The 19,456-nt window shown below is 45.3% G+C and overlaps 1 protein-coding gene and 1 long non-coding RNA gene across 4 annotated transcripts in view; one reads left to right on the forward strand and one right to left on the reverse strand.

Annotated features, from left to right (window-relative positions):
* Positions 1-1,013: 1,013 nt before the first annotated feature.
* LOC136171634 (uncharacterized) lies at positions 1,014-9,358 on the reverse strand. The gene is made up of 3 exons (XR_010663898.1): positions 9,227-9,358; positions 2,267-2,427; positions 1,014-1,513 (listed from the first exon to the last, which is right to left on the reverse strand). It is a non-coding gene; the product is annotated as an uncharacterized lncRNA (long non-coding RNA).
* A 12-nt stretch (positions 9,359-9,370) lies between these two features.
* ADCK1 (aarF domain containing kinase 1) overlaps positions 9,371-19,456 on the forward strand; it is a 138,867-nt gene continuing 128,781 nt past the window's right edge. For 2 of the 3 annotated variants that reach the window (XM_065940442.1, XM_065940445.1), the window contains exon 1: positions 9,371-9,479. The gene's annotated coding sequence lies outside the window, so the exon portion shown is untranslated. Of the gene's footprint in view, positions 9,480-9,806; positions 9,953-19,456 lie in introns of those variants that run through there. The other variant, XM_065940444.1, reaches the window with a different exon arrangement.

Consider the following 19,456-nt stretch of genomic DNA (forward strand, 5'->3'; position numbering starts at 1 on the left):
AAACAAGGTCTGGTGTTTGACAGTGACTCAGTACCTGGATCACAGCAGACCTCCAGTAACTCTTCCTTCCAGGCAGTGAGGCGGAGACTCTGTCTCCACGGCCTCTCACGGACCCGCATTGCAGGTGTCCTAGATTTTCCTAGACTGACCTGGTTTTCTCCCAGAGAAACAGTTTGTAGCACCTCAGCATTTGAGAAACAGGATATCTTCTTTAAAGCATGATGTAGGAATGGGAGAGGGTGTAACCTTTCAGACATACCTTGGTGAGGCAGCCCCCTTCAGCCCGTCAATGTTCCAGAGAAGGGAGCTACTGTGAGCTGTGAGCAGCCAACACTCACAGCAGTTGAGTGATGGGCATACTGGCTGGTCAAGGGAACTGAACCCTAACGGTGTGTACCACACCACCTAAAATTATCTACCACCAGAAGCACTTAGTTTAGAAAGTGTCGTAGTTTAGAAACTCTGGGTATACAGGATGGCATTGGGAATGCAGTGCCTTAGGTGGTGTTTTGTGGAATGTTTGGAGGAACGGGGACTAGATGGAAGTCTAGTCAGGGGATGTGTGTGGAGCTTGACAATGCTTGTGGTGATCCGCATGGGGAGGAAGAGAAAGATGGGAAAGGTTATAGAAAGACGTGTCAAAAGACACTTCCCTGGTGGTCCAGTGGCCAAGACACCACATTCCCAATGCAGGGAGCCCAGGTTTGATCCTTGGTCAGGGAACTAATCCCACATGCTGCAATTATGACCCAGCATAGCCAAATAAATAAATAAGTATTTAAAAATAATAAAAAAGAAGGGAGTATCAAGAGACTGAGTGAGTAATGGGGGGTTGAGAAGAATGAAGGAAAAGGATGACTTGGGTTAGAACCTGGGGGCCCGGGAGAACAGAAGTGCCTGGGAAGGCATAGAGATTTTGGATGAGGAAGCCAGCTTTATTCTTCTGTCGAGACATAGAGAGCAATTCTCCAGTGTGAATGGTTGTGTAAATATCCTCTTTTCTTTTGTCTGGAATATCCATTGTTAAAAAGTAAGGATTTGCTGCCCCCCAGATTTTGGCAGGGCTACCCAGGTGGCAGAACCCGCTTGCCAATGCACAAGATGTAAGAGATGCAGGTTTGATTTCCGGGTTGGGAAGATCCTCTGCAAGAGGACATGGCAACCCACTCCAGTATTCTTGCCTGGAGAATCCCATGGACAGAAGAGCCTGGTGGGCTACAGTCTATGGGGTTGCAAAGTGTTGGACACGACTGAAGCGACTTAGCACGCAGCACAGATTTTAACAAAAGAAGCAGACTAGGTGGTGGTCAAAACCCATCTGCCTCATCTTCCTACAGAAATGGCAACCCATCCACCTGCCCGACAAGCAGGATAAGGCCAGGGGGTCAGGAACTCTCAGTAAAGCCGTAAGATTTTCTCCTCTTTCAGGATTGAATTAGTCCTATACAGTGAGTCACATTTCCAGGTGCCTTTCTGGTCAGAGGGTCCTCGCTTCCTCCGCTTGTCCCCATTCCTGGCAACAGAAGAGTGGTGTGAGATTCAATTTTTAAAGAAAACTAAAAAAGACACAAAGATCCCCAGTCTCCCTCTCTCGTGAGCCAAGATCTTCTTTGGGTGAAGAGGGTCAGTGCAGACAAAGGCTCTCTCATCACTTGCGATGCTTCTCTCTCTAATTATAGAAAGTATTTAGCTATTGTTCCCTAATTGCTTGCTGCAGTTGGGTTTCAGCATTGTCTTTTTTTGACAAAAGCCTAGTTTCTAACGGGTTCTTTTTTTTCCCCCTGTCTTGGTCCACTGCCATATCAGCCCCTGGCTATTCCATTGGAGAGCTGAAGGAGGTGGTATGGGATTTCTGGAGAAGCCACTTTAACCCATCTAATTGTTCTGATGGCTTCCTCCCTCTTCCTCCCAGTTGCCTAGTAGAGAAAGACAGAAAACCTTTACTGAGCATCTCTTTAGAATGTGCCAGGCGTTGCATAGATTGTAATATTCAATCTTTGAAGCAAGGCTGAGGGGCAGATATTATTTTCCTCAATTTGCCGATGAGGACTCTGACACAGGAAGTTCTTACAGCCTGTAAGTGACTGCGTCAAGGTTCAAACCCAATGAGTTTGAACTGGGATTCCAACCTAGGTCTGTCTGTCTTACCCATGTCACCTCTCTCAAAAGAGCCCAACAGTTTTTTTAAACATAGACTTTGGCTAATAGAATATTGCTACTGATGTCACCACCACCGAGGGAGAATCAGGCAATCTTGCCCACTCACCTGAGAGTGCCTATTTCTAGGCTCTCTGACTTGGTAAGAATGCCTGTGGGACTCCGAAAGGAGGTCTGGCATTCTTATGTTGGTTTATGACACGTGGAGAGATGGTGGCAATGGTAAGGAGGAAAGCCATCCCACGCTCAGGGGCTGCAGCAGTCAGGGTCCTGTGGGAAACAGATGGCACACGGGAGGGTTTAAATCCAGAGCGCTGAACGAATGGACTGCTTCGAGGAGGCGTGGATTTTAAGGGGAAGCAGCTGGGTGCTAGTCGAGCAGGAAGCCATCGTCATCCCTAATCATCCCTAAATCTAAAGGGGTGTGGGATGGGAGCGGTGTTCTGCAGCCCGGTGGGAACCGGGGCCAGGACAGTAGTGCTCCATGGGAGATGTACCAGGAGAGGAGTCCAGCCACTGTAACAACGCAGACCGGAAGGGCAGGAGCACATGTGGAGGGTGTGTCTGTGTGTGCAGACACAGGGTCTCTCTCTCCTTTGGCCTCCGGGCCTCCTGCTCACACGTGCCACTGGCTGCACTCACTTGGAAGACAGAGGGCAGGTGAGCCCTGGGGATGCAGCCTGTCCTGGTCAGCCTCGTGGGCATGGGCAGGGCAGAGAAGGGCAGAGACAGGACCTTGGGGAGGACCCAGAGGCTGGGCAGCACAGGGGCTTACTCATGCCTGCCTTCCCTGTCAGTCTATCGGGATAGGACATTGCTTACAGACTCAAAGAATCATGGAATGTGAATGATGGAAGAGCCCTTAGAATTCTGCCCATAGAATCCCTTTATTTATAAAAGGGGCTTCCCTAGGCAGCTTGGATGGTAAAGAATCTGCCTGCAGTGCAGGAAACCTCAGTTTGATCCCTGGGTCAGGAAGATCCCCTGGAGAAGGGAATGACAACCCACTCTAGTATTCTTGCCTGGAGAATTCCATGGACAGAGGAGCCTGATGGGATACAGTCCATGGGGTTGCAAAAAGTCGGCACAACTGCAGGACTGACACTTTGCTTTATAAAAGAGGATACTGAATCCAAGGGAGGGGAAATGACAGGCCCAAGGTCAATTGCTAATTAGCATAGGCAGGACTGGAACCCAGCTCTCTAGCTCCCAGTCCAGCATGCCTCTTAATTTGAGACAGTTGGTAATAAAGGATTACTGCTGAGCCAGCTTGCCTTTCTCCTGATAAAACTGCTCAAAGGTCTCAGAGTGTATTTAACTTTGACCCCAGACATTTGCCTCAAATGATTCCCTCTCTAAATAGATCTGTGATCATTGTGGGTTGCCTATTCCAGAGAGTGGGCTCTGGAGTCAGACTCATGGGTTGCAAGTCCAGCTCTGCCATTCCACATGACCTTGGACAAGTTGCTTAACTCGCTGAGCCTTAGTTTGCTCAATTATAAAATGGGGACAATGATGATATCTATGTCATGTATCATGATGATTATATGAGAAAATGTCTGTACTTAAAGCACTTAGACTACCATCTGGTAATAATAAGTGCTTTATAAATGATAGCATATGTGTGTGTTTATAGAATATCTATTAGACTATATAGAATGTATATGGGAAATATATATATAGTCCAATAAATAGAATTCGAATTCTGCTTAAGAATTTATATGCTTTTTTCAAACTTACTGAGCTATATCAGCTATTTTTTCACAAGGAATTTTTCTTCTCCCTTATGACAGATAAGAAAAGTGAAGGGTATGTCAATTAGATTTCAATAAAGCTGGAGGAAAAAAAACCTGAAGAGCCTGGGTGACGTGTTTTATGTGGGATTTCTCAGCCAGTCAGAGGCAGATAAGAAATCCCTGTTCTCCATATCACTCCAGCCCCCGGGATGGAAATTAATTCCAGATTACTTATCTTGACTTATTGCCTCCCAAGTATTAAAGAAAATCCCTTTCAACCTTCCATCAAGTTCAGGCCAGTTTGACCACTTCATGGGGCAGGCCAAGCAGGTTTCTGCCCTTCCACTCTACTACGTAAGTTTTTATGGATTGACTTGCTGATCCTCTGGCAAATGCTAAAGTGTCCTCGGGGGTAACTGGCTCCTGACCTTCTGACTCTGGGTCTGAGTCAATTTCCTTTGTTCTACTGGAACATTCTATCCTGGGCAGGTGCCAACACAAGTTTCAGGCCAATCGCCCATGCCTCCTGCTGCTGCTTCTGTGGACAGACTCCTGCAGGTATTGTTCCTCTCTGAGATGATGCTGGGAGCTAATGCAGCTTTTCTGCCTCCTTTACCATGGACCCTAAGCCCCCTTGTTCCTTCCTCTGCAAGGCTCTTTTTTCGTTGCCTTGAAGAAGAATCTTGCACTTTGGTTTCTCTTGCTTTTCCTCTGTTTTGGCTATGGGATGCTTTCTCACAGATGGTCCACCTCTGGGATAAGCCACACAACATCCCGAACGAAAACCTCTCTTGGATGGCTTTCAATCAGTAAATACTCAATATGCCAACCCAGGTTGTGCTGTCCCAGAAATGCACCTGGGACTCTGGAAGGTTCTGGGAAGAGTTAGTTGCTTCTCTTAATGGTTTTGGTTGCTCAGTGCATTTTCCACTTAGTTTCTCTGTTCATATCCCATGTCAATTTAAAACCCTTCAGTGTGGGAATTCCCTGGTGGTCCAGGGCTTAGGGCTGTGCTCTTCCACTGCAGGTGGCATGGGTTTGATCCCTGGTGGGGGATCTAAGATCCTGCATGCTGCATGGTGTGGCCAAAGGAAAAAAACCCCGAAACAAACAACAACCACCAAACTTTCTATAGCAGAAACCAACATAACATTGTAAAGCAATTATCCTCTAATTAAGAACCCCCCCCAAAACCCCACAAAATGAACAAGCAAACAAACAAAAAAAACAACCTTCAATGGCTTCCTAGTGCACTTGGACTAAAACCCAAACTGAGGAGCCCTCCAAAGGCCCCCTGCGGCCCAGCCCCTGCCTGCCTCTCTTACTTCCGCCCACACCAATCTCTCTGTTTAGCTGCACTGGGTCCTTCCTGTTCCTCAAAGGTGCCAAGCTCTTTTCTACCCCTGGGTTTTTGTGCTTACTGTTCCCTTTGCTTGGAACATGCGTCCTCATCTTCCTCATGGCTGAATTCCTCATCCATTGGGTTGTGACTTCCTCAAAGAAGCCTTGTGTGACTACTCTATCCAAAGACATAATACTGATTGCATCCAGTTACTCTTTACTACACCCCTCCTCCCCACTCCGCTTTCTTCCTTCACAGGGTTTATTACATCATGCAACTATCCCGTATGTTCTTTGCTAGTCTATTGTCTGTCTCCTTCTCCGTCTCAGCCAAATGATGCTCTGGGAGGGCAAGGACCTTGCCTGTTTTGTTCACTATTATATCTTCAGCACCTACTGTGCATCACCCAGTACCAACTGTGTATCAAGCACTGTGGACCAAAATCTCTGCTCTTACGGAGCTTATATTCTAGTGGAGGAGACAGAGAACAGTTGTCTTAAACAAATGAATGATGTAATTTCAAGTACTGATGAGTACTTTAATAAATAAAACAGTGTAAGGGGATAGAATGTGCCTGAGGGAATGCAGATGGTTGGTGGTAGTTAGATAAAAGTGATCAGGAGAGGAGGTGTTGGAAGAGAGAACAGATTCCTGGGACAGGGCAGACCTTTGAACTTATGGGGGGACAGCAAGTGTAAGGGCCTCAAGGCAGCAGCCAGATTGAGGGGTTGAGGAACAAACAGGATGCTGGTGTGGCTAGAGTGTAATGTGAGCCGGGGGAGGAGGATGGGAAACAGAGGCTGGAGACAGAGGGAGTGGTAAAACAGCCATAGGAAGGGAGGGTTGGGTAAAGAGTTTGCATTTTCTTCTAAGTGTGATGGGCCACATCTGTACAGCAATATTCAATTTCCAAAGCACTCACACTGTCTCACCTGATCCTCACAAGAACCTCTGAGGTTAAGTAGAACAGATGATAGTTAATATCTTTTATCAAGAAGGAAACCACCATTTGATCATTTTATCATGAAGAAAACAAAGTTCTACCAAATTAGAAAACTTGAGTTACACAGTTCAAACAAGGTTCTTTATTAAAAAAAAAAAAAATTATTTTATTTATTTGGCTGTGCCAGGTCTTAATTGTGACATGTGAACTCCACTCTTAGGTTACTCTTAAGTTTTGGCACATGAACGCCTAAGTTGCAGGATATGGGATCCAGTTCCCTGACCAGGGATTGAACCTGCACCTCCTGCACTGGGAGCACGGTGTCTTAGCCACTGGACCACCAGAGAAGTCCCTCATACAAGATTCTTTAAATCAGTGGTGTTTAACCTTGGCTGTGCATGGAAATCCTCTGGGGGAGCTCTCTGCAAAATACTCCTATCTGGGTTCTGTTTCCTGAAAATGGATTTAAGAGGCCCAGGGCATGGCCCAGGAGGACTGTTAAGGCTCTACAGGTGACTCCATGGGGGCTGAAAGCACTACTCTCAATCTACCCACTTTTCACTGCATAAACGGCCAGCTTGACAGAGCTTTCCCACTAGGCTGCCCACTAAAATCGTGGGGGAGTTTTCTAAGAATTACAGAGGCCCAGACCCCAGACTAGACTCTAAAAATCAGAATTTCCGGGGTTGTGGGGACTTCCCTCTAGGTCCATTGGTGGGGTGTTGGAGGCAAGGGGTGGAGGTTGTCTGGGAACTGGGATCCAGCACGCCACCCTAAGAGGTTCCCCCCCCCCCCCAAAAAAAAAACAATTTCCGGGGTTGGGGCTCAAGCACTAGCTTGTTTAAAAGCAATTTACATGCCTATCTGCTTTGGAGCTACCCACATTTATTTTTAAATTTTTCCTGTCTGTTCTTGTCTCCTTTATTGTTCCTTTTGGGGTTTATGCCTTTTTATTCCTTTCCTGTCATTTTCACGGGACTTTAGGAAGACATGAATTTAAATGGGTATACCAAACATACCATGTTGAACTGAAAATTTGCTAAATTAAAATTAAAAAAAATTTTTTTTTCTGGTCACACTGCACAGTTTGCAGGATCTTAGTTCCCTGACCAAGGATGGAACTTGGACCCTTGGCAGTGAGAGCACAGAGTCCTAACCACTGGACCATCAGGGGATTCACAAACAACTAAATTTTAATTATAGAGGTTATATGCACACACAAAATGAAAAATTATATGTACATTCACTGTAAAAAAATCAAATACTACAAAAGGGTACAGTATACACTGAAAGTACTCCAGTTTCACCTTCCCATTTCCATTCTTTAGGGTTAGTTGCTAGTCTGCTCGTAACAATTTCATAGTTAAAGTTCAATTAAAGTAGTTGTTTTTAATATATTTTCTCTCTGTAGTTTAAATTTTCCCATTTTAATTTAAATGTCTTTATGCCTTTTGCTGTGTGCTTCATCTTTATGCTTTAAAAAAAAACTATTTTTATTATTGCTATTTTATTTTTTGACCATGCTGCTCAGCATATAGGATCTTAGTTCCCTTAGACCCCAGAGACCAAACCTGCACCTTCTGCACTGGAAGCCTGGTCTTAACCACTGGCCCACCAGGGAAGTCCCCATGCTTTTTTATACGACTTTTCCTGCGCCTTGGCTGCTCTCTAACATCCATCTCCTGGGGGATCCCTGTTCAGCCTTTGATTCTCAGCCTATCAGCTCTTAGTTTGTAAAACATTTCAAAATCGCTTGGGCAAAATTAATGTTTCCTTCTTTGTGTTCCTATTGTTCATGACTCTATCTTAATGCTTCTGATACCATTTGGAAATTATTCATTTTCTTGTGTTAGCACCTATATATTGGTACTTCCCTGGCAGCCCAGTGGTTAAGATTCTGCACTCCCAATGCAAGGGACACAGGTTTAATCCCTGGTCGGGGAACTAGATTTCCCTATGCTGAACAGTGTGGCCAAAATATTTAAAAAACAAACAAAAAAAACACCTACACATTGCAAACTTGAGGTGGGGGGGCCCTGTATCATGCACCTCTGTACTACTGCTAGTTCTGTACTGTGGCTTTGGACTGCACGTGTCTTCTCCCAAGTGGTCTTGTCTTTTTCTTCATGCCTTTTGATGAGGGAGTTCTTAACTCTCATGTCATCCACATTTACCAAAGTTTTCTACACCATTTGTGCCAATGTTATTTAGTAAACCCTTCCCTGAGATTGTAAGTAGGAAATTTTCCTTTATTTTCCTTCAGAAAGTTGTGATTTTACTTTTTCCTTTTAAGTTCTTCAATCTAATTAAGCGTTAGATTTTGTCTTGGGGGGTGTGTTAGGGGTCCAACAGATAAGCAGTTGGTTCAGCTCAGGTGCTGAATAATCTATCTTTCCCTATTGATCTATTAATTTAATGCCAACTCTGTCATATATCAAGATTCCACATATGCCCGGATTGCTTCTGAGCTCTCTAGGCTGTTTCATTTTCCCCCTCTGCCTATCCCTATGCTAATATCCCATGGTCTTAATTTTTAGAGTTTCATAATAAATGTTGATATATAGAAGGATAAGTCCTTGAAACATGTTACTCTTTCTCAAGAGTGTTTAGGCGATGCTTTGTCCTCTGTTTTTTCATATAAATTTTAGCTTAGCTTGTAAATGTCCACGGAAAATCTTGCTGGAAAATTTATTAGAATTGCATTGACAGATGAATCTTCCACCCCATCTCTACCCGTCATGAAGTATAGCTCAAGAGATGTTTGTAGAATGAATGAAGGTCTGATGATCATTTCCAAAGTACACGTTATAAACACACATTCCATAAAAAGAGGTCAGTGAACGAATGGATGAGGGACAAAGATGACTAAGATAAGAGCAGCAACTGTGTAAAATTTTTCCTTGCCTGTCCTAATACCTTATTTTAAATACACAAAGCCACAACTCCATCCTCTTACTGAACATAAATCTATGACCAGTTTGGAAAGCCTCCTGGAGGTAATTTTTCAGGCAGGCTCGTGTCCGCAGCGCAGGCAAAGAAACAAGCTACCTGCTACCCGCAGGTCAAGTGTCTGCGACGCCTCGGCCTTCCGACGTGCAGCGGTCCAGAGGGAGCGCGGTGTTTCTCCGGCCCTCGTCCCCGCGGCTGAAGGCACCAAAGAACTACAACTCCCGGCAGGCTGCGCAGCGCCCCGGCTTAACCAAGCGCAATCTCGGGGGTGGCGGCAAAGTTGCCCTCGAATCTCCGCCGCCCAGGCTGCAGCTGGAAGCCGAGCGCCGCGTCTTTCTGCTTCACCTCCCGGGTGAGTAGGGGCAGCCCCCCTCGGAGGCCGAAGCCGAGCCCGGGCCGCCAGGGGCCGCGGGAGCGCGGGGAAGCCACAGTGGGCGCGCCTCCGCCGGGGCCGCCGGTCGGGAGGGGGACCCTACGCTAGTGCCCTTGACACCCGCGGGCCCGGCGCGCGGCCACGTGACTCGGGCGACGGGCTGGGGCCCCGCCTCCTCCGCGGCCGCTCCCGCCGGCTCTCCGGTGTGCGGAGGCGGGGCGCGCTCCCGCGTGTCCGGTGGAGCCGGCTGGAGGAAGGCAGCCAGTGGCTCACCCAGACCTCCTCGGGCCCTGCTGTCTGTGGCCTCCGAGGCGCCAGCGTCCCGGGGCCCGAGCGCGGTCTGGATCAGAAGCAAGGGCGCGCGGTTATCTCTGCCCTCCGCCTGGGCCCGCGGCGCCCAGCAGCTCGCCTTATCGGTAGCACTGGCTGAGGCTTCCCTAGTGGCTCAGATGGTAAAGAATCTTGTTCAGTTGAGTCGCTCAGTTGTGTCCGACTCCTTGCGACCCCATGGACTGCAGCACTGCCAGGCTCCCTGTCCATCGCCAACTCCCGGAGCTTACTCAAACTCATGTTCCCTGAGTCGGTGATGCCATCCAACCATCTCGTTCTCTGTCGTCCCCTTAAGAATCTTATCTGTCTGAAGTGCAGGGGTCCAGGTTCTATCCCTGGGTGGGGAAGATCCCCTGGAGAAGGGGCAATGGCAACTCACTCCAGTACTCTTGCCTGGAGAGTCCCCATGGACAGAGGAGCCTGGTGGGCTAAGATCCATGGGGTCACAAAGAGTCGCTGGCGACTGAGCGACTTTTTCACTTTGCTGGGCTCTGAGCTTCCGGATTGCAAGGTAAACTTGTGCTGATGAGCTTCCGGATTGCAAGGTAAACTTGTGCTGATGACAGCCGGAGAGCTGCCTCTAGAAGACACCTGCCGAGAACAGCTCTCTCCCCGGGTTAAGTGACATTTACTTTGTACTGACTAGGAAGTCATTCGATTCAACAAATACTTATTGATCACCTCCGTGCTTCTTGGCACCTGGTGCTCAGGAAATATTTGCAGAGTTGAGTGTGAGTTAGACTTTATCTGTGCCTTCACACGTTTTCTTTAAGCGGTAGTTCTCAAGCTTCACCGTATATCAGAATCACCTGAAGGGCTTGGTACAACACAGAAACCTGGACCACATCTCCAAAGTTGTTGATTCAGTAGGTCTGGGGTTCCCAGATGGCTCAGTGGTAAAAAAAAAAAAAAAAATCCTGCCAAAGCAGGAGACGTAGTTTCAATCCCTGAGACGGAAAGATTCCCTGGAGTAGGAAATGGCAACCCATTCCAGTATTGCCTGGAGAATCCCATGGACAGAGGATCCTGGAGGGCTACAGTCCATGGGGTCACAAAGAGTCTGACATGACTGAGCAGCCACACATGCACAGTTCTAGGGTGGGGAGCAAGTATTTGCATTTCTAACTTGCTGGTCTGGGGATACACTTTTGAGTATCCCTGTTTTGTAGGAAAGAAATCCTGTGAACTTACAGCACCAACTCTTCACTCCTGGACCTGGGTCTTTTTATGCTGGTGCCTGTTGAACTTTGGTAGTGATAGTAAGCATGTATGTATTACTTTGTTCACTGTAACTTCCCCCACATTTTATACAGATTTTCTTGTATAGGTCTACATGTGTCAGTTTCCCTGAGTTAACATCCTATTTTATCTTACTGTGTCTTTGCTTGGCCATTTCTCAGCAGCCCTCAGGATGTAAAATTTGACCTCTGCTGGTAAAGTTTACTTTTTTTTTCCTTTCTGATATACACATTTTCTTCTCGCACAAGGGACCTGTAAGATAAGAAGAGTGCTTGGTTCAGGCATCCACCCCTCCCTGCCACGACTCACTGAATAAACTATTTCGGTTCAGCTGTATGCATCAGAGGCGCCCAGCAAGCCCTGTTCTCATCTACTTTGTGCGCTCTTGTTTGGATCAGACACACTTGTATTCAAGTTCTGGCTGCATCACTTAGTAGCTTTCCAGCCAGCTTTCTTACCTTTTCTAAAACTCATCTTCCTCTGTAGAATGAGGATCTAATAGGATGCACCCCAGAATGCAGTTGTGTGAGTTACATGAAATGTTTAAGCACACTGTTCTTCCTGAGTCCCCCTCTCTCTGGATGAAATGAGTGGTAAATTCTACTCCTTGCCTGGGTGAGATTTATTTTTCCTCTCTACTCCGGGACTTCGGCATCAGTTGGGGATTCCTCAGCATTGATTTGTGACATCGAGTCAATGGATGGTATCGCCCCCTTGGTCGCTTTTTGCCTATATCAATAACGAGACTTCCCTGAAAACCTGATCACTCTCTCCAAAGGTATTATTGGGTCTCTTCCAGTCTTGGGAGCAGACCAAAAGAAATACTGCTCGTCTGTCTAACAGTCTCTTTAGGAAATGGGAGGGGTGCTGTGGTCACTTTATGGGATTAATGGGATTAGAGCCTTAAATTCTTTCCTCTGTGGTCATTCTCACTTGTGTAACCAAATAGGATGCAGTGATTCTAGGCTTTTTGTCCTGGAATATGGCTTGGGAAAGAAGCAGCAGGTGGATGGTGGTTGAAAAGACCCAGCCCAGTGAACAGGAAGTGCTTGGTTCCCTACTAGTTCGATACAGGGGATGGAATTGCATTTGACCATCAACTTATCAGACTCTGCTCTGGCCTTGTCTCATGACTTGCTGGTATGTTTCCTGTGGTCCAGCTAGATGGATCCCTTTCTCATCCTTGACAATAACGTAGCTGTCCTCAACGTTTCATAGCCTGGAGTTGGTGGCTTCTAGTGTGGTGCTTTGATCGATCTTGTGACATGCTGTTCATTTCTGGGGTGCCAAGCAGTGGCTTCCCTGTGCCTGGCTCTGTTTGGGGTTGGTAGAGGATCAGAAGTCATAGTGACTGGTGCAGTTACTTGAGAATGGAGGTGAGATCAGTGGTGATTGGAGGTCTGCGAGTCCCCATCAGGGAGGTCACGTGCCATAAAGAGAAAGGGCTGAAGGGATTTACCTTGTGTGTCTACTTGTGTTAGTTGCTCAGTGGTGCTGGACTCTGCAATTCCATGGACTGTAGCCTGCCAGGCTCCTCTGTCTACCCTGCCATTTGCTAGCTGAGCCACCTGGGGGTAAATCCCTCACCCTTTCTGCTTCTTGGTGTCCTCATTTATACCTGGGGATGGCAGTGATATTTGTCTCACCTCACTGGTGAAGGGGATGTGTGGAACAGCTGTCCTCAGCCTATGAGATCTAATGCCTGATGATCTGAGGTGGAGCTGCTGTAACAATAATAGAAATAGAATGTGCAATAAATGCAATGCATTAGAATCATCCCCAAACCATCCCCACCACTCACCCTAGTCCATGGAAAAATTCTCTTCCCTGAAACCAATCCCTGGCCCCAAAAAGGTTGGGGACCGCTGGTGTGGAATAACTACTGAGATAATGAGTGCAAAGGGCTGTGTGAAGGTCAGTTATTGCCAATATTATTATCTGATGGTTAGGTTTTGGGGTCCAGGGTCCTCAGGCACTCCCCCTCTCATCCTCAACTGAAAAAAAAGAAGGATGTGATGGTATGAGAGACAACTCAGATGAAAGTCAAGAAGGCAAGTAAATAGAACAGGGCAGGTGATTCATTAGCAAAAGGTTTAATAATGAAAGGTGTTTCTCATCGACAGACATATTTCACGGCTGACAGAGTCTTTTAAAAGATCCCGAGGGAAGCAACTCATTTACATGTTAAAGATTCACTGACACCTTTTGGAAAACTCCAACTCCAGTCTGTTTAGACACAGTTGGGCTCCTATATCATCTATTTTATGTTTTTCAATTTCCACCTCTTTTATTACCGAGGGCATTTGCATGAAAACTGGGACTTGGGAGTTGTGTCTGCTTTAATGGTGCTTCCCCACTCAGAGGTGGTCTGGAGGCTGGGGGAGGCTGTTGCCTAGAGGGACAGGCCTGGAGGTTGGTGCAACCTCAGGAGGATGGGGTTGGGGAGGGTGACTGGGAGGTGGGGCTGAGGATAACTGGGGGAGGATGGCAGCCCTGGGTTTGCGATTCTTACCTGGGGATCTGTGTTGCTACTGACTCAGTACAGGTTTCACAGGTGTAGTTTATCCATCTCAGAAGGCCCCCAAATATGGGGTGGTTAGTTTTTATGGGCTAGGTAATTTCATAGGTTAATAAGTGGGAGGGTTTATTCTGACTGTTTTGGGGAAGGGGTGGGGATCTCCAGAAATTGGAAATTCCCACTTTTGACCTTTTACCGTCAGCCTCAGAACTGCCATGGCACCTGTGGGTGTGTTATTTAGCATGTGCTAATGTATCACAATGAGCGCATAATGAGGCTCAAGGTCTACTGGAAGTCAAATCTTCTGCCATCTTGGGCCTAATTGGTTCTAACTAGTTTATGTCATATCTTTAACAGCTATGCCATTCTTTTAAAGGCTGTGCTCTGCCCCCTTCCCTACTGATTCATTTTGAGTGAGGTGGGCACCATTGGAGAGTTTAGAGAAGAGGAATGTATAGTTGGACTTAAGTTTCCATGTTGAAGATAGACTGGAATATTTTCACTCTTTCATTCATTCAGTGGTTTTTTTTTTTTTTTTTTTTTTTAAATTAGCAGGGTTACATATTCATTTATTTATTTGTTAGTGAATTCTGCCCTTTGCATCTAGTGGAAAAGGCAGACATTGGACCAGATTATTAGAGGTAAAAACAGTGCACAATAAAACCAGAGAGAAAGGAGCAAGGAAGGCTGGGCGGTTGACTGACAGAAAGCATCGTAGAAGGTTAGTAGGGGATTGACTGTGGGAGATGAAGCTGGAAAGGTGGATAGGGATGAGAATAGGGGTGGGTCTTGAATGCCTTGCTAGAGAATTTGGACTTTTTGGTAGATAGTAGGGAGGTAAGAAAATCAGAGATACCAAGGGAACATTTCATGCAGAGATGGGTATGATAAAGGACAGAAATAGTATGGACCTAATAGAAGCAGAAGATATTAAGAAGAGGTGGCAAGAATACACAGAACTGTATAAAAAAGATCTTCATGACCCAGATAATCAAGATGGTGTGATCACTCACCTAGAGCGAGACATCCTGGAGTGTGAAGTCAAGTGGGCCTTAGAAAGCATCACTACGAACAAATCTAGTGGAAGTGATGGAATTCCAGTTGAGCTATTTCAAATCCTGGAAGATGATGCTGTGAAAGTGCTGCACTCAGTATGCCAGCAAATTTGGAAAACTCATCAGTGGCCACAAGACTGGAAAAGGGCAGTTTTCATTCCAATCCCAAAGAAAGGCAATGCCAAAGAATGCTTAAACTACCACACAATTGCACTCATCTCACACACTAGTAGAGTAATGCTTAAAATTCTCCAAGCCAGGCTTCAGCAATACGTGAACCGTGAACTTCCAGATGTTCAAGCTGGTTTTAGAAAAGGCAGATGAACCAGAGATCAAATTGCCAACATCTGCTGGATCATCAAAAAAGCAAGAGAGTTCCAGAAAAACATCTATTTCTGCTTTATTGATTATGCCAAAGCCTTTGACTGTGTGGATCACAATAAACTGTGGAAAATTCTGAAAGAAATGGGAATACCAGACCACCTGGCCTGCCTCTTGAGAAACCTGTATGCAGGTCAGCAAGCAACAGTTAGAACTAGAGAGGGAACAACAAACTGGTTCCAAATAGGAAAAGGAGTTCATCAAGGCTGTATATTGTCACCCTGCTTATTTAACATATTCAGAGTACATTATGAGAAATCCTGGGCTGGAAGAAGCACAAGCTGGAATCAAGATTGCAGGGAGAAATATCAATAACCTCAGATATGCAGATGACACCACCCTTATGACAGAAAGTGAAGAGGAACTAAAGAGCATCTTGATGAAGGTGAAAGAGGAGAATGAAAAAGTTGGCTTAAAGCTCAACATTCAGAAAACTAAGATCATGGCATCTGGTCCCATCCCTTCATGGGAAATAGATGGGGAAACAGTGGAAACAGTGTCAGACTTCATTTTGGGGGGCTCCAAAATCACTGCAGATGGTGATTGCAGCCATGAAATTAAAAGACGCTTACTCCTTGGAAGGAAAGTTATGACCAACCTAGACAGCATATTAAAAAGCAGAGACGTTGCTTTGCCAACAAAGGTCTGTCTAGTCAAGGCTATGGTTTTTCCAGTGGTCATGTATGGATGTGAGAGTTGGATTGTGAAGAAAGCTGAGGGCTGAAAAATTGATGCTTTTGAAGTGTGGTGTTGGAGAAGACTCTTGAGAGTCCCTTGGACTGCAAGGAGATCCAACCAGTCCATCGTAAAGGAGATCAGTCCTGGGCGTTCATTGGAAGGACTGATGCTGAAGCTGAAACTCCAATACTTTGGCCACCTCATGGGAAGAGTTGACTTATTGGAAAAGACCCTGATGCTGGGAGGGATTGGGGGCAGGAGGAGAAGGGGACGACAGAGGATGAGATGGCTGGATGGCATCACTGACTCGATGGACATGAGTTTGAGTAAACTCCGGGAGTTTGTGATGGACAGGGAGGCCTGGCATACTGCGGTTCATGGGGTCGCAAAGAATTAGACATGACTGAGTGACTGAACAGAGCTAAACTGAACTGAGGGAGGTAAGAGTGGTAAGAGGGCTTTCCTGGTGGCTCAGTAGTAAGGACTCAGCCTGCAGTGTAGGAGCTGTAGGAGATGTGGTTTCGAACCCTGGGTGGGGAAGATCCCCTGGAGGAGGGCATGGCAACGCACTCCAGTATTCCTGCCTGGAGAATCCCATGGACAGAGGAGCCTGGCGGGCTACAGCCCAAGGGCTGCAAAGAGTCGGACACGACTGCAGGGACTGAACACACACGTAAGAGTGATAAAAAGGTACTTGTGTGTTAGGATGATGGTGCTTGCGTGGCAGAGGGAAGGTTGGCTGGGATGTGGGAAAGTGTTTGGAATGGGAGTGGTCGAATGGCTCAGGCAAGATGTGATGGGCTTCCCTCCACCCGCCTCTATTAATTTTACAAGGTCATGCTGAATTCTTGCTCTTGAGATTTAGGAGTTCTTCTGCATAAGCTCTTCAGCTTTGCAGAACAGGAGAAATGACACTTAAAGTAACAATAAGGAGAAGAAGTCTCATTTAGTGAGCCTTTGTTAAAGCAGCATCTCATTTTATTCTTGCAGTGGCCCTATGAGGTAGGTACTATCAAGAGCATTTAAAAAAATTATTTTTTATTGAAGGATAATTGCTTTACAGAATTTTGTTGTTTTCTGTCAAACCTCAACATGAATCAGCCACAGATATACATATATCCCCTCCCTTTTGAATCTCCCTCCCGTCTCCCTCCCCATCCCACCCCTCTAGGTTGATACAGAGACTCTGTTTGAGTTCCCTGAGACACAGCAAATTCCCCTTGGCTATCTATTTTACATATGGTAATATAAGTGTCCATGTTATTCTTTCCATACATCTCACCCTCTCTTCCCCTCTCTCCATGTCCATAAGTCTGTTGCCTATGTCTGTTTCTCCACTGCTGCCCTGTAAATAAATTCTTCAGTACCATTTTTCTTGATTCCACATTTATGCTTTAGAATATGATATTTATCTTTCTCTTTCTGACTTACTTCACTCTGTATAACAGGTTCTGGGTTCATCCACCTCATTAGAACTGGTTCAAGTGTGTTCCTTTTTATGGCTGAGTAATATTCCATTGTGCATATGTACCATTTCTTTATCCATTCATCTGTCAGTGGACATCTAGGATGCTTCCATGTTCTAGTTACTGTAAATAGTGCTGCAGTGAACAGTGGGGTACATGTGTCTTTTTCAGTTTTGCTTTCCTCAGGGTATATGCCTTGGAGTGGATTTCATTCGGTGATTTTATTCTTAGTTTTTTAAGAAATCTCCTTACCATCTTCCATAGTGGCTGTATCAATTTGCATTCCCACCAACAGTGCAAGAGCATTCCCTTTTCTTCACACCCTCTCCAGTATTTATTGTTTGTAGACTTTTTGATGATGGCTACGCTGACTGGTGTGAGGAGATATCTCATTGTAGTTTTGATTTGCATTTCTCTAATAATGAGTGATGTTGAGCATCTTTTCATGTGTTTTTTAGCCATCTGTATGTCTTATTTGGAGAAATGTCTATTTAGGTGTTTTTCCCACTTTTTGATTGGGTTGTTTGTTTTTCTGGTATTGAGTTGTATGAACTGCTTGCATATTTTGGAAATTAATCCTTCATCAGTTGTTTCATTTGCTATTATTTTCTCCCATTCTGAGGGTTGTCTTTTCACCTTGCTTATAGTTTCTTCTGCTGTGCAAAAGATTTTAAGTTTAATCAGGTTCCACTTGTTTACTTTTGTTTTTATTTCCATTACTCTAGGAGGTGGGTCATAGAGGATCTTGCTTTGATTTATGTCACCGAGTGTTCTACCTATGTTTTCCTCAGAGAGTTTTATGGTTTCTGGTCTTACATTTACGTCTTTAATACATTTTGAGTTTCTCTGTGTGTATGATGTTAGGAAGTGTTCTAATTTCATTCTTTTACATGTAGCCATCCAGTTTTCCCAACACCATTTATTGAAGAGGCTGTCTTTACCCCTTTGTATGTTCTTGCCTCCTTTGTGAAAAATAATGTACCCGTAGGTGCATGGGTTTATTTTTAGACTTTCTATCTTGTTCCACTGGTCTATATTTCTTTTTGTGCCAGTACCATACTGTCTTGATGACTGTAGCTTTGTAGTATAATCTGAAGTCAGGAAGATTGATTCCTCCAGCTCCATTCTTCTTTCTCAAGACTACTTTGGCTGTTCGGGGTCTTTTGTGTTTCCATATGAATTGTGGAATTTTTTGTTCTAGTTCTGTGAAAAATGTCATTGGTAATTTGTGATAGGGATCTCATTGAATCTGTAGATTACGTCTGGTTCAATTTGGTTCAGTTCAGTTCAGTCGCTCAGTCGTGTCTGACTCTTTGCGACCCCTTGCCGCAGCACGCCAGGCCTCCCTGTCCATCACCAACTCACAGAGTCTACCCAAACTCACGTCCATTGAGTTGGTGATGCCATCCAACCATCTCATCCTCTGTCGTCCCCTTCTCCTCCTGCCCTCAATCTTTCCCAGCATCAGGGTCTTTTCAAATGAGTCAGCTCTTCATATCAGGTGGCCAAAGTACTGGAGTTTCAGCTTCAGTATCAGTCCCTCCTATGAACACCCAGGACTGATCTCCTTTAGGATGGACTGGTTGAATGTCCTTGCAGTCCAAGGGACTCTCAAGAGTCTTCTGCAACACCACAGTTCAAAAGCATCAACTCTTTGGTGCTCAGCTTTCCTTGTAGTCCAACTCTCACATCCATACATGACTACTGGAAAAACCATAGCCTTGACTAGACGGATCTTTGTTGACAAAGTAATGTCTCTGCTTTTTAATTATGCTGTCTAGGTTGGTCATAACTTTCCTTCCAAGGAGTAAGCGTCTTTTAATTTCATGGCTACAATCACCATCTGCTACTGTTAACTTCTCCTTTTATGTCTGTTAGTGTTTGCCTTATGTATTGAGGTGCTCCTTTGTTGGGTGCATAGATATTTACAATTGTTATGTCTTCCTCTTGGATTGATCCCTTGATCATTATGTAGTGTCCTTCCTTATCTCTAGTAATCTTTTTTATTTTAAGGTCTATTTTGTCTGATATGAGGATTGCTACTCCAGCTTTCTTTTGCTCCCTATTTGCATGGAATATATTTTTCCATCCTCTCACTTTCAGCCTATGTGTCTTTAGGTCTGAAGTGGGTTTCTTGTAGACAGCATATATATGGGTTTTATTTTTGTATCCATTCAGACAGTCTGTGTCTTTTGTTTTCAGTATTTAATCTGTTTACATTAAAAGTAATTATTGATATATATATGTTCCTATTGCCATTTTCTTAATTGTTTGGGGTTGATTTTGTAG

The sequence above is a fragment of the Muntiacus reevesi genome, chromosome 7 (genome assembly GCF_963930625.1).
Source record: "Muntiacus reevesi chromosome 7, mMunRee1.1, whole genome shotgun sequence".
Taxonomy (NCBI): Eukaryota; Metazoa; Chordata; class Mammalia; order Artiodactyla; family Cervidae; genus Muntiacus; species Muntiacus reevesi.